The following is a 15,571-nucleotide window of genomic DNA, read 5'->3' as shown; positions in this document are numbered from 1 at the left end:
GTTTTTATTTTTTTGGCATAGACATTATACTTTGGTTAATCACAGCTTTAAAACTGCCTCAGCTTTTTTTAAAATTTTTTTTATGTTTATTTATTTTTGACAGAGAGAGAGAGAGACAGAGCATGAGCGGGGGGAGGGGCAGAGAGAGAGGGAGACACAGAATCCGAAACAGGCTACAGGCTCTGAGCTGTCAGCACAGAACCTGACGTGGGGCTTGAACTCACAGACTGCGAGATCATGACCTGAGCTGAAGTCGGACACTCAACCAACTGAGCCACCCAGGCACCCTGAACTGCCTCAGCTTTTTAAATAGCGTGTCACATTATGAGTTTCTATGAGGTTGTAGTCAACTAAACCCCCAGGGCTTTTTCATTGACTTACTGTTTTCCCACACCCATTCATCCTTATTAAATACTTTAAATGCAAAATTTTATGTATATATGTATTTAAATTAATCTTTCTTATTCATTCTAGACCATAATTTTAAATTATTATTTAATCATCAAACATAATACCCATTTCACCCAAATCTGTAAATTTGCTAGCATGTTTTCTATTTCTCCACTCCAGTCAGTTACATGAATGTTGGACATGCCAGAGCCCTATGACATGGCCCTGAAGACACTGGAGTTTGATTGATCATTCACCCAAACTATCTTTTTCCAAATGGTTTGTAAGTTTCCTGAGAAACTTTGCCAAGAGCTTTTTGTGATTCCATGACATCCTCTTCATCTATCTACTTAGTAATCCTGTTAAAACCCTTTTTTAGACTTGGCTTCATGGAGAATAGAAATAACAAATTTCGGTTTTGAATGATATTTTTAATATGCTTTATCACTGTAGAAACTACAGGTAGAAATGGCACCAGCACTATTTCTAGGTAATTCTCCTGTTTCTGACTTCTCCCCCTGGGTCAGCCTCGCCTGTAGGATGTCTTTATTCAGATTAGCAAAATGGCTGCAGCAGTTGAGGCTCCTGCAAGATGTATAGCCCAGAAAGAAAGAATGTCCCATTGCCAAAATTTCTAGGGAACGTCTCGAATTTTACACTAATTGACTGCCCCTTGCCATCTTTTTTACTCCCCAGGACCAGGATAAGCCATCCAATGGTTGTTTAGGCCTGAGTTACTTGAAATGCTCAGTGTCCATGGACATGAGGCTGCATTGTTGGATAAAGTCAGTCCTTCTCAAAACCCATTGCTGCTTCTCAAGGTAAAAAGAATATATGGAAATTAAGGAGAATATTAACAATGTCTCCAGCAGACATAGAAACAGATCAAGACAAACACATAGGTAGTACATGAGTGGTCAGTTTTAGGTAGTTCCAAGTTTTCTGGCAGGGTTGATTCAACAAGGGATTGTGTGCTTGATCATTCATGATTGGAATTTGTAAAGTTGAGAATATTTTCTCCTATGGGACAATAGAAAGGATATTTCAGGTAGAAGGAATGATATGGGTCATTTTCGAATTTTATTGGCCAGTATCTAACATCTTTGTTTCAGCCTTCTTGATGCAGTCCTATTTTTTTATAATTTGTGGGAGAAATGTATTGAGAAATGGCGGATGTGTGACCATGTTTTCTTGTCTTTTACCATAAAAGCCCTCAGGGGCTATGTGTTTGTCTGAGCAAGCTGTCAGCCAATTAGAGTTTACTGCAGAAGAAGAAGCTGAGGAAGTTAATCCTGCTCCTTCAAGGCATAGTTAGAAAGGAAATATGAATCTTAAGTAGTACACGTTATTTCATCCACTGAGAACCAAGAGAGACTAGTTAGGCAGGAAGAAGAGAGGACAATTTTAATGGGCTCATTTAAATAGGAAAACCATAGCATACCCAGAAGAAGTCACTTCTTTCCCTTCCCCCTTGGAGGGGGAAATCATTAATGAGTTCATAGAGACGTTTAAAACCTTTTTCTTCAGTATTGTTCCACATTATCAGAATTGCTATAATTTAAAGATCATTGTACCAGAAGTCAGAAGCTATGTATTCTCTTCCAATGCCAATGACCTTATGTGAGTCCTTTACCTTGTCTGGTCTTGTGTCCTCTCCTGTGTAAAAGAAAGGTAATAACGACTGCCATGGATTCCTTAAAGTGGTGATGGCATACCCAATGAGAAAGAAAATCTCCTTGTGGAAGATAATGATGCATTCAACTAGCATATATTCTCTTTAATCTCTTTCACTGCCAGGTCACAGTCTTTAGAGTCAAAAAGCCACCAGAAATCATTTAGTCATGTCATATCATGCATGAGCCTACAGACCCATTGTGTCTGCATCATCCAAGGGGGTTTTACAAAAACACATAGCTCGAATCCTCACTTTCAGAGTCTTCTGATTCAATTAGTCTTTAAATCTCCCTAGGTGATTCTGATTCTCAGGTTTGGTAACTATGATTTCATCCAACAATGTCATTTAGAAGATAAAAACAGTAACAAAAACAAAACTGGCTTTAATTGGAAGAACTGAGTAAATTCTAGCCAACCAGCCAATTCTCAGGAAGCACTGATCTATAACAAATATTAAGACATTATATGGGCAATAAAATATAATTTAAAATGTTAAAAAATGAAAAAAAAATTACATGGTGTGTGGTAGGAATACAAATGAAGTATTCTGGCAATAAATCACATGGAGTGTTTAGGAGTGAAGAGAAGAGAATGTTAAAAGTACTAAGTGGCATTAGTAACTACTCTGGACCTATAAACTCTCTACTATGGAAATGAGTCCCTTTATTGCAAAGAAGACTTTCAGGTCTGCAAGCTGGGCCATTCGACTAGTGAGCTTCACTTTCCTCAGTTACCCTGAACAGATTATGATTGCTCCTCTAAATAAATGGGAAATAAACACTTTTAGAGGATTGATTTGAAGGGGCTGTCTGCCATGGCCTCATGTCTCTGCCCAGCCCTACAGAGTTAGTAAAGCTGTACAACTAATCTGGGGCAGAGCTGAGATTGTATCTCCCGTCTTTATTCCCAAATCCAGTCTCATTTGAAGACGCTGCACCATTCTACACTCATCTATCTTTAAAAATGCCTTAACAAAGTTACTTCCAAGTAATGAATATCCAGAGCCTCAGAGTGACAGATCCTAACTCTTCTCTCCATCAGCTTGCAGTAAAGCTGGCCATGTGAGTTTTACTGGCAGGGCAACAAATGCACAGATAGAGTCCTGTGTTCAGGTTCTATGTCAGGGCAAGAGGGTCATAAGTGGAGCTAGAAGAGGGTCAGGAAAGAAGAAAAAGCAATGAAAATGCCATATTCTGGTAAAAAATACTAACAGACGATATCTTAAAAATGTTATAAACTTGGTCACTGCTGATCACTCGTTTTTATAAAGTAAAACACAAGTGACCTGTTCCCTTAAACCCTTAAAATTATATGCAGACATATCCCATTTTCAGAAGTTTGATAAAAAAAAAAAGTTAGACTTACAAAGCATGAACCAAAGATAATTATTTATATCAAGAAAAGATTTTTAAAAATTAAACCCTCTCTTTAAATACCAGTTCTCCTACTGCATTGAGTGTTTGTATTTTGTTCAAAAATGACTGGATAGAGAGCCTACAGGACACTAACCCAAGATAAAATATTAGAAGACACTATGAGTAGATTTACCTACAATTTGAAATGATATACAATCATGTGATCATAGTTTAAAAAAAAAACTGAGGGGAGAAACTAATTTTCATAGACTTCATACATGGGAAAAGAAGTGTTCTGGGAAATAAGTTCAGAAAACATTGCTGACTTTTAAAGATTTTTCAAAGCATATTAGCATAACTAAGGCTCTGAAAAGGCCTGCAGTAAATAAACTGTTTAATTTCCCTCTACCGTTTACCCCATAAGCTTAATTTAACACAAGACTTATGTACCCTCTATACTACTATTTAGAACAGGGTAGATCAAAATCACATTGAAAACAGATTTGATTTTATACCTTTTATAACAGTAATATGTGACCTTTAAATAGATCTGTGAGCTTTGTAAGGGCTGACTATACCCATTGTAGTCCTGTATTCCTTGCAAGACCTAATGGGGTGTTGGGCCTATAATAGGTGTCTGATCAATAACTTCTAAATAACTTACTGAACAATCAGTATTTGGCATATGCTTCATATGGGAAACAGAGGAATTATTATTATCTTTTTCAATGTTTATTATTTATTTTTGAGAGAGAGAGACAGAGCATGAGCAGGGGAGGGGCAGAGAGAGGGGGAGACACAGAATCTGAAGCAGGCTCCAGACTGAGATGTCTATCAGCACAGAACCCCACGCAGGGCTCGAACTCACAGCCTGGAAATCCTGACCTGAGCCGAAGTTGGATGGTTAACTGAATGAGTTGCCCAGGCGCCTGAGGAATGATTATTTTTGTCCTTTGGTTAACAACCTTATTTTTGTTGTCTTCAGAAATATTAAAATCAGCTTTCCTGATCATTGCTATTTCCGTCCATGGCCTGCAAGTCAGCTGGTCATAACTTGTTTTAAAAAAGGACAAAATGTGACAAGATTTGTTTGCCCACCTTAAGGAAAATAGAAAATTGTGACTACTCAGCAGAGACTATATGCCAAGTATCAAGGCAGCAACCGGCTGAATAGAAAGAGCTGAATTCCGACTCTGCCCAGCCTAGCTGTTCTTGTCCCAAGAGGCTGAACTAGACTGGATATATCTTTAGACTCATCTTCCCTCTGGCTTCAACCAGTCAGAGGCAAGAGGAAAGGAGGGCCTGGTATTCTTTCTCTACCTTCCTCTTGTTCAGGTAAGTGCATTGGCTGCACCCTTTTACTGAAGGCCGCATGGCCTATCTGGGGGCCCACTATTGGGTTCCAGAAATTGCTTTCTCCCTTTTGTTCTTTCAGGTTGAGGGATGGAAATAGTTCCCAGCTATCACCAGTCCCAATACACAGCACATTCCTTGTCACTTTTCCTAAACCTTGCTCACAACTTTGTAAAAAGCCCCTTTATTAAACTCTCTCCAATTACGCATTTGGTCCTGGGCCATCTCTATCTCCTCACGAGCCTAACTGATAAATTGGCTATGTGGTGCCTTTGTAAACTTAATTTCTTCTGGCCTCAGTTTCTTCACCTGTGAAATGGGGATAATAACACCTATCCTTTCTACCTCCATAGGCCTGTAGGAAAAATTAATGAATATTAGTTTTATTTCCCTTGCCAAATATTTTTATTTCTAGAAGGTGACCAGGAAACATTGTGTGTAAACTTAAGTCTTTCCCTTACTTCAGATAAGAGATATTCTTCTGTGGAACAGAATACCCACACTGGACCCTGTGGTGGTCAAAAGCCAAGAAATACTCTCAGAGCCAACCACATTGTGTGTGCATGGAGAGCTTGCACATTGCCTTTGAAGACAAGGAAGTTCTGCACAGGAAAGATGCCTGGACTAGAGGCTTCTCACTGAGTAACAGTAATTGGGACAACTCTGTGACCTTTCTTTTGTAACAAACATATAAATCCCATCTTCTAGGGCATTTGCGAGCAAAACACCAAAGTAAGATAACAATGTGTTATCACAGTGAGGTCAGTCACACTTCTTCAGGTATACAGTGGGGGTAATAAATTGCTATTTGGAAACCTGATGGTTAAAAGTTGATTTGAAATAATAATAAAGCCATACATTCACATTCAATAAATATTTGTTAAATCTTCCCATATACCAGCCTTGTGCTAGACACATTGAAATATGATATTCATCTGTTCAAGATAATGCAACCTGAAATAAGAGAAAACTATTAGATGTAGATTTTCCTTTACAAGCTGGTCGATGTTGCTTATTTTTTGCACCAATGAAAATGCTCAGGTGAAAAGAGATTCCATATCCAGTCCTTAGAATAGAGACCACATTTGTGATTTAATTTCCAAGACCTCTCTTTTTTTGTATGCAGCTTTCTCACATTGTAACAGTAAGTAGAAGGGTGGGGAAAGGCTGATTGCTCTCATCTGCTTCTCCACTCCATGCAGTGTTTTGTGTGTCTTTCTCCAAAACGTTCGTGCATAGACAAAGAGGATGCTAATACCACAGAGAGAAGTGTCCTTGGTTGCAGGTCAATCAGTAACATTAGCCTTTGATAGGACCTTTAAGTGAAAGCCTCTTTCAAGAATTTGTTTAATTGATTTCAACAAAATCACAAAGTAATCAGATCAATAAGTAAGAGAAAACTAGGAAGGGAAAAAGACAGCAATACATAAGATCTATCCACATATAATAAGAGCGAACTGCTATGCATCAGATAAAGCAAACAGCATACACAATACATCACACACACACACACACACACACACACACACCCCAGTAAGCCAGTTTGAAATGTAGTAACTCTGTACAGCTATTTTAGTTAGGATAGTAAGAATTTACTCAGTTTTTACTATTACACGTTTATTCCATCATTTGTCTTTATGTTTTATTAAAATGGAGTGGGGAAAGCCATAAATAAGACGTTATTATTTATGGCAAACCTGTTGTGTGTGGCTCAATAAACTGGACCAAAGTTTCTTAGTCAGGGCCCCAAACTCGGTGAAATTAGATGATTTATTGAGATCTTCAAACACAAACTTGTGATAGTATATAAATAGGTTGTGGTCAATAGCCATATTAATCATAAAGGTGTTGATTTGCTGCAAGTATTCAATAAATTTAACTTTTATAGGCAGTCTCACACAGTAATATCCATCAGGGATAAAACACATTCCCTGTTGCTTTAGCTTCAGTTTGAGCCAAGAAACATGGCATAGACCTGCACGAATGCAAACTTTGACTGAAATTAAGCAACTTAATGCACATCTAATATAATGCATCTAATATAATGCTAAACAGACAGGATTTCTGTGTTTCAAGGACCCCATCTGCAGAACTGGAAGCACTGTTATTCCTTCTCACAGAACAAGGAGAATTGCTTTGGTTACTTTAAGGAAGTGGAGGTTTTTTTGAAGCAAATTGTAGACAAGATGTCTGAATGATCTTTCATCTTTTCTCCATAAACATAAGAACATGGAAAGTTTAAAATTTCCAGCCATGAATACATAAACTATAAACTCCTACACGTTTTCTTTCCTCTATTCTCTAGCAGACAGGTGTGTTTTGCTTTGTATGTTTTCCTGAACCTTCTCAGTTGTCTCTCATCAGGGATGAGGCAGAAAGGTGGGAGAATTCAGAGAATGTCTTTTGGGCTCTTCAGAAGACCTACCTGTAGAAGCCAACAGTACCAAACCTCAAGTAATTAATAAGATCAACCACAGAAACTGATATATCACATACAAAACCCTCATTTGTTCAGAGTCCGGTAGCCTAGCCACCTGATCCATGTGAGCAGTAATGAGAAAGAAAGGAAAGGAGACTAAATTTTACTGCATGTGACCAACAGCTGTGGCAAAGCTTCCTGAGCACGGGACCGAAAGTTTCTTAATTCTTTTTTTTTTTTTTTAATTTTTTTTTCAACGTTTATTTATTTTTGGGACAGAGAGAGGCAGAGCATGAACGGGGGAGGGGCAGAGAGAGAGGGAGACACAGAATCGGAAACAGGCTCCAGGCTCTGAGCCATCAGCCCAGAGCCTGACGCGGGGCTCGAACTCACGGACCGCGAGATCGTGACCTGGCTGAAGTCGGACGCTTAACCGACTGCGCCACCCAGGCGCCCCAAAAGTTTCTTAATTCTTAAGGTCGGCTTGATGGTATTTTCTTTGCCTACCTCACAACATTATAGTAAAATTCTAAGAAGATAATTTTGTAGTAAAATTACTTTGAATACCATAGAGTGCTTAGAAAAATGCCTCTCCTTTTTCTCCTCAAAGGTTCAAAGTGACATCTGGAGAGCGGACAATGACCAGAATTGGTAAAAGATGGAGATTAAGTAAAAGCAGGTGGGAAGGCCCCTTTGGTCACCTACTCTACACTCCCATTCTTGTATCTCCTCAAGAAGGATGGAAATAACCTGACTGGTCTGATTCCGGGACATGTATGGTCACAGTTATTCATGAGCGAGTTCAGAGTTCACTGAAAGGGCACACAGGATGTGGCTTGTTCTTCTTTTCTCTTGCTTTCTAAAGCTTATAGCACAAGAGGATGGCTCTGGCCATTTGTACCTCTCCTCCATGCATTTTAAGTATCAATCCCCTCTTTTTGTCAGTCTCCTAAGATTCCATAATGCCAACTAGAATATGCAAATACTACAAAATTTAGGATAGTATTTAATATCCTAAGGAGTTGAAGGTAAAATTTCGTGGTGGGGTTGGACACAAGCCCAGATAACAACAAAGTGATTGTGTGGTTCCTATGCTGTCACCACCTCCACAAATTCTTCTATTAAGTGCATCGTGAGAAGAAATAATTATGGTCGGTGGTGGGATTCAAGCACTACCCTTTCTCTGGTCATATTATCAAAGCCTTGCCTTGATTTATTACACACACCACTAGAATTCCCTGGACGATTATTTATTCATTCAGTCAACAAAAGTATTATGCTTGGCATAAGAGATAGAGGTTGGCAAGGCAGATGAAGATCTTACTTTTGTGGAACATGTATTCTATGGGGAAGGGGTGCCGTAATATGTTACATAGATATATGTCAAGAGAGAGAGGGGAGGGCAGGAGGGAGAGAGGGGAGTTATATGACTACTTTATATTGGCTAAATAGGAAAATTCTCTCTACAGAGGTCAGATTAAGCTTAAGGAGTGGGTGTAGAAAAAAGAATAGGGCCCAGGAGGCCAATAGGTGAAGCCAGTGAAGATGGCTGAGAAGGATAACTCTGTGAGATGGGGGAAAAACCAAGAGAGGGGGCGTCCTTGAGTTGCAGAGCCTTCCTACTTAGGAAGATTTATACTTGTCATCAAACAATGCCAACTGTTGATGAGTATTAAAGGGAAAGTTTCAGAAGTTTTACACCAAAACCATTGGGAAAAGAATCATATTTCATAGCTTTTGCTCCTTTTCTATGTTAGTTAAATGACACTGTCTGATCTTCCGAAGAGATTGTGACTGTTCATGCCATAAGAACCAATGCAGGGTTTCATGCAGAATTGGAGGACTTTGAAATGAACTTGAATTCTTTACCTACATTCCCCAGCATGAAGTACATCTCACCTGGGACCGTTGGGATAGCTTGAAATGCTGCTAATTCAAGTGTTTAATGATGAGGTTAGTAATGGCTTTAAAAATCATATTGTGGTATCTCAATCCATATCAATTCTAATAAAGCTAACTCAAACGTTTCAAAAGTAAGCCCAGACTCATTTTTGATGCAGCAGAATGTCTGCAGACCATAATGTGGTTCTACTAAAGATGACAGGTGGGAAGAAACAAATTTACACAGGAAATTTTGGAACAATGAGAGATGAGGCTAAGGAGTATTGATTTGAGAGTTTTGTATAGTTTAGAGGTCAAATGGAAACCATATGGCCAAGAGAATTGCAAAATATTTGCTTTACAATCTGATAGTAGTGAGGGGAATAATGTGTGTGCAGAGCCAACATCCCAGCCATCCTTGGCTTGGGTATACATCCCAGAGGATTTCTCACACTGATCCCGAAGGGAACTTGTGTGAGATTGTTCATGGCGGTTTTTATAGAAGAGACTTTGAGGCAGCCTAAGAATACGGGAATAGATACAGGAATGGATAACTAAAATGTGCAGATGAATACTGGAGATTATGACATCACAGTTAAAAATAAACACATACATGCACATGTAGCAAAGTGCACAGACCTTACAAATACAGTATAGAGTGAAAAAAGAAGAAGAAACAGAAATAAATTTATAGCACAACATGACTTATATTTTAAAATACTCTAATATCGCTACCTGTTTTATAAGGATAGGTTCATATCAAAAGACCAGAATCAAATATATTAGTGCGGGTGCCTATAGGAAGGGAAAAGGGATAAAAATGGGAAGAGGGGATGGAGGGGAAAAACAGAATAACTAAATCAAATGAAAAGAGAGGGCTTACATTGCTAATGTGCTCTGAAATGAAGAGTGTACGTTTAGAAAAACAACAAAACACTCTCTTTACTTGCTTCTCCAAATTCCTCTCAGCAGGAAGCAAACACAAATACTATTGAGCGAAATAAAAGAAAATAACATCCTATGTCGTCTTCAGGTAACACAGCCAGATGTGGCTAGAGTGTGCTCTCACCTGATCGTCCAAGCACATGAGGCCCAAGCAGCCACTGAATTTGCTGGTGGGGCTAAGTGTCTGGTAAAAGACGCAAGGACAGAGCCCTGGAGGAGTAGGTGAGTGTTAACATTTGTTTAGTGACCCTCCATTTAGAAAGAGTAACTCATATCCACACATCAGTAGTCTTGAGTTGTGAATATTTTAAGAAACATGGAGAATATCAAAACCACGTCACATGCAGCAAACAGTAAGGGAAGAAAAAAAAATGTGCTCTACCCACTTCCCCTCCCTGTTAGCTCTCACAGTGCCTACAGATGTTTTCCTTCTGACTCTCCTCTTTGCTTCCCTCTGTGACCCTTCCCCTCATACTGATTTTGTTTTTAACTTTCCTTGACTCTCAGTCCTGGCCTCCTGACTTCCTTGTAACTAACACCATATCCCTGTCGGCCTGGCATCCACTTGAAGATTATTGCTTTGCACTGGCATCTGAGAACTTCCTCTGCTCGTGACCCTAACAGCCACCACTCAGTGCTGTGTATTTGGAAAAGGGAGGAGGGGCAGAGGCTCCTACACAGAAACATCTGTGTTGGTGCCCATTTTCTCATATCTACTCGGAACATTTTTCTTCATTCGATGCTGGCTGTGAGGATGGTCTAATGTTGCTTTTTAAAATGAAAACCACCTTTAGATTTAGGGAAAATCACATTCATATTTATAAAGGCTTCTTATGTGAGATCTGAATGTTTATGCCCGAGTTCCCAAGAAGTCATAGGCCAAGAAGCAGACAACAACCTACATAGATTGGTACTTAGGGCAGTAAGCTAATAGGGATCCTTTTATAATTCAGTACTGAGCTTCCCTCCTCGTATAACCAAGCGGGGGGGGGGGGGGGTTCTTTGGATTGAATATCTGTTTCCTGTCCTGATCACCGGCACCTGCTCCAAATTTGGGTGAGAATGCCACGTGCGGATCGGCATCTGGCGTCCCAAGCCAAAGCGAGCTTAGAAGACTCCATATGTGATCAGAAATGGGGGAAAATCCTGGCTGAGGTTTTCATTAGGCAAATGAAAGCTTTAGGGTTTCATTTCACTTCAAAGACAAGATCCTCCAAGCAGCACATCCTGTTGGGCTGGGAGTGATATTATATTAACAGCCATGAGGTGCCAGAGACGAAGAGTGGAATACAAGCCATCTACTTCCTAGCCATAAAACGTGAGGAGCTGGGCAATGCCAGCGGTTGTTTTCAAATTGAAGAGACGACTCAAGTATTCCTAAAGTCCTCAGAAAGTTTCCCCCAGACGGGATTTTCCACTTTGAGGCGGAATGAGTCTTGCAAATATTTCAACAACCAGAACTGTCTCAGCTGCGTCATAAACAGGAGCAGCAGTCAGTTCAATTGTTATAGGCAGCCACTCTAAAATAATTCTCTGACTTTTCATTTTATCCTCCCTGTCAACCAAGTAGTGCCATCTCTGTTCATTAAAACAGGTTGATATAACTGAGAATGTCTCATTTCTTAAGCGCTTGCTCTGTGCCAGATATGTTGTTAGATAAATTAGCATGTCGGTGTTTTGCCATTTGTGTATTTTGCTCTCAGATCCTTTCTCGGACTTTCTGTCGCCGTGCAGTTTCACAGGAAACTGCGTTGCCAAGGCTTCTGTTTCCTCTGGCTTCCGTGTAGGTTTGACCAAGGTGAGGCATTTCCAGAAGGCTAATGTCCTTTCCTTGGCATTTCTGGAAGCATCTGTGCCTCCCTTGCTGTCCCGGGCAGTTTCTCCTCAGGGCAACCAATACTGCTGAGCAAGTCCTGCCTGGTTCTGGTTTTTACCAAGTTACCCTCCACCCAAAGCTCCAGTAAAGCCACTTTGTCTCTTTGTTTTTCCAGGAATAAAGGTGGTTATGGCTACATCTTTTGCCTAATCTCTAGGTTGCCTCACAGTTCCTGTATTAGCTTTTCAGCTATCCCCGCACCTGGGTAACTAGTGCCATGTTTTAATTTCTTTCTGTTTGAAATATCCCAAGTTGTGTCTGTTTTCCTGACTGGATATTGGCTGATATAATACATATATACACGATCTTAATTAACCCACACTACAAAATCACGAGGAAGGCATCATTACCCTCCAGGATAATCATGCAGGAGGCAAAGGCTCTGTGAAATTAAAAATGTGTGCGCGTGTGTGCATGCACCTGTGTAGATATGCATGCATGCATGTGAGTGTGTGTGCCAATGGTCACAAACAAAGGAAATAGGGGATCTCAGGTACGAAGTATGTACTCTGAGACTATGTTCTTTCAGTGACACTACATTGCCACTCCTTCCTCCCTGTCATCTGTCATATTAAAGAATACTATTGAATCTACATGTCCTTTCTAGTAGAAACTCCTACGTAGTGGAAAGAACCCTCAGTGAAAAGGGATAAACAAACTATCATCCCTGTGTATCGAACTTCCTTCCTCTGTCCCCAAAGTAAAGATGCCTAATTCCTGCTCAGGATCAATTCATCCCTTCAGGCCTCAACCCTGTCCCCTTGGTCATTCTCCAGAGTGTTGCCTCTTCTGTTTGTCTCCCATCTCTACTGCAACTTCAACCTTTTTATTTCCCCTCGATCCTTCCCAACACATGCACAAAAAACTCTCCCCGTTAACAATAACACCCCCAGGTGATCCATCATCCCACTCTCTTCCCAGACTTTACATCCCCAGACTTCTCTGCCTTCTCACCTCCCATTCACTTCCCCATCTCAGGTAATCTGACTTCTGCCTGTTTCACTCTACTTCTCTCATTCTGGATGGGAATGATCTCCTGATTGACAAATCTCCTAATTCCCAGATGTTAAAGGATAGCTCTGATGCATTTAACACTGTTGTTGTCCCACTGCTGTGACCTTTTTCACCACTGTCCTCCGCTAGTTCCCCTCTTACATTCAGATGGTTTGCTCCTGTCGCCTCAGAGGCTTCTGTTTTTACCTGCTTCTTAAATGCTGGCTTACATCAGGATTCTGTCCTTAGCACACCACTATTATTGGACATCCCCCACTAAAACTCTCATCCGTTCCTCAAGCTCTCAAATACCACTTATACGTTAAAATTCCCAAATGGGTATTTGCGGCACAATCTATCCAGATGTTTAGAGTCATTATCATAAAGCCTGCTAACCATCTTTAAACACAACACGTCCAGAACTGAACTCATCATTGTGACCTTCAGAATTGGCTTTGTCACATGGAATCTATATTTTATCATCTTCTGAGCATCCGAACACTCATACCTGGAACCTGAGAGCTTTCCATGGTTCTTCTCTCTCCCCTATCCAACAGTTTTGGCCACATTAGCCTCCTATGTATCCTTCATCTGGTCCCTCTTCTCAATCTCTATTACCACCACCCTAGTCGCATTATAATCCTACCCTTCTCTGTCTACCCCCCACTAGTGATTGCATGGATATGCTAGGTTCCTACTTAACTGTCAAGCCTCAGCTGCGTCACTAAGCCCCTCCTCCTTCTGTGTGTCCCAGCATCCAGAGCCTTTCATGCATGTGCTGGTGCTTCCTCTCACTGCCCACATCATCTCTTCTTTCTGGACAGCTAGTCACTCTCTCATTACCTTTACCCATTCTTTAGATTACACCTCCATTCTGATTTCTTCAAAGAATCCTTTGCCATCCTACCACCTCATTATATTTAGAAGCAGGCTCCTTTCCACCAGAATATTTTGCCAGGTTGTAATTTTACATATGACTGACTATGCTTCCCCTCTACCACTTGGTAAGCTCCTTAAGGGCAGGAACTCTGCATGAAATCCCTAGGATTCAGTATTGTCCAAATACATAATCTGCAATCAGTAACTAGGCTATAACATAAGTGAATAAATTGGGAACCACTGAAGACAGAACTTTTACACAGGAATCTGAAGAAATTTGATGAATCACAGAACATGAAAACTTCTGCAGTTCCCTATTTTCTCATGATTGTTTTGAGGATCTTCCTATATATTTTTATTTTTTATTTATTATTTTTTAATGTTTATTTAGTTTTGAGAGAGAGACAGAGTGTAAGTGGGGGAGGGGCAGAGAGAGGGAGACACAGAATCCAAAGCAGACTCCAGGCTCTGAGCTGTCAGCACAGAGCCTGACATGGGGCTTGAACTCACGAGAGCTGTGAGATCATGACCTGAGCTGAAGTCAGACCCTTAACCAGCTGAGCCACCCAGGCATCCCTATAATAAATTTTTAAATCTGAGAATTTATGTAGTTTCAGAAATATTAGAAATATTTAGATATTTAGAAATTTATATTTATATATTTATAAATAATTTATAAATATATATAATATTTATAAATATAAATTTATAAATATATAAATACCTATATATTTAGATATTTATAAATAATTAGAAATATTAAGTCTGTGCCCTAATACAAAGGTGTGTGTGTGTGTGTGTGTGTGTGTGTGTGTAATACAGCAGGTTTTATCAATGTGGTCCTTATTCTCTTGCATCATGCAATGTGGGGAGTATTGCTTCTTTTCCTTTACCTGTAGTTTTGTTTTTGGTCTCATTCAGAATATATCTTCCTTTCTGGTCTCACTATTGGTGTCACCAATGCTTAAGATATGCTGAGAGGAAAACAAGAAAGTATTAACACAAACATTTTTAGAATTAGGATAGATACTGATACTTTGAAGCAAGTGGAAGTTAGGGTTGTGCTTTTTTTAAAAAATTTTTTTAATGTTTTTATTTATTTTTGAGACAGAGAGAGACAGAGCATGAGCAGGGGAGGGGCAGAGAAGGGGGGAGACACAGAATCTGAAGTGGGCTCCAGGCTCCGAGCTGTCAGCACACAGCCTGACACGGGGCTCGAACTCATGGAGTGTGAGATCATGACTTGAGCTGAAGTTGGACACTTAACTGACTGAGCCACCCAGGCGCCCCTAGGGTTGTGATTTTAATTTCTACATCTGAAATTTCACATACTGAGATTCATGGATAAATGTATAAATCAAAGGAGTAACCAGCCAATGTAAGAAAGAAGTTATATTTTATTGTGATGTCTATTTCAAACTGTGCATCTCTCATCACTTCATGTATTTTTGTAGAAAACCAAAAGCAGCATAACATTTCAAACATAACCCAGTACCTGGAACCTGTCAGAGAAGCTACTGATGCCAACTTAAAGGAGATTATGATTTGTCAAATTCATTGTTTTATATAAACTTTCAGACATTTGGCAAAACTGAATGTGTCTGAATGGGGGATGGAAAAGAGAAAAATCATTGTTAAAGGAAAAATATTGGAACTTGAGCAGAAAAAAGGTTCTGTGCCCCAAAGAAATCTGCCCACAGTTCTGAGATTTATAGTTAAAACCATAATCAAGGACTGAAATGGGACTAGGTTTGGTCCTAGCCCTTCCATTGACATTTTTCATATTTGAATGACTTTCATCATGTG

Source organism: Prionailurus bengalensis, chromosome C1 (genome assembly GCF_016509475.1).
Source record: "Prionailurus bengalensis isolate Pbe53 chromosome C1, Fcat_Pben_1.1_paternal_pri, whole genome shotgun sequence".
NCBI classification, from domain to species: domain Eukaryota; kingdom Metazoa; phylum Chordata; class Mammalia; order Carnivora; family Felidae; genus Prionailurus; species Prionailurus bengalensis.
Note: the sequence above shows the minus strand (reverse complement) of the source record.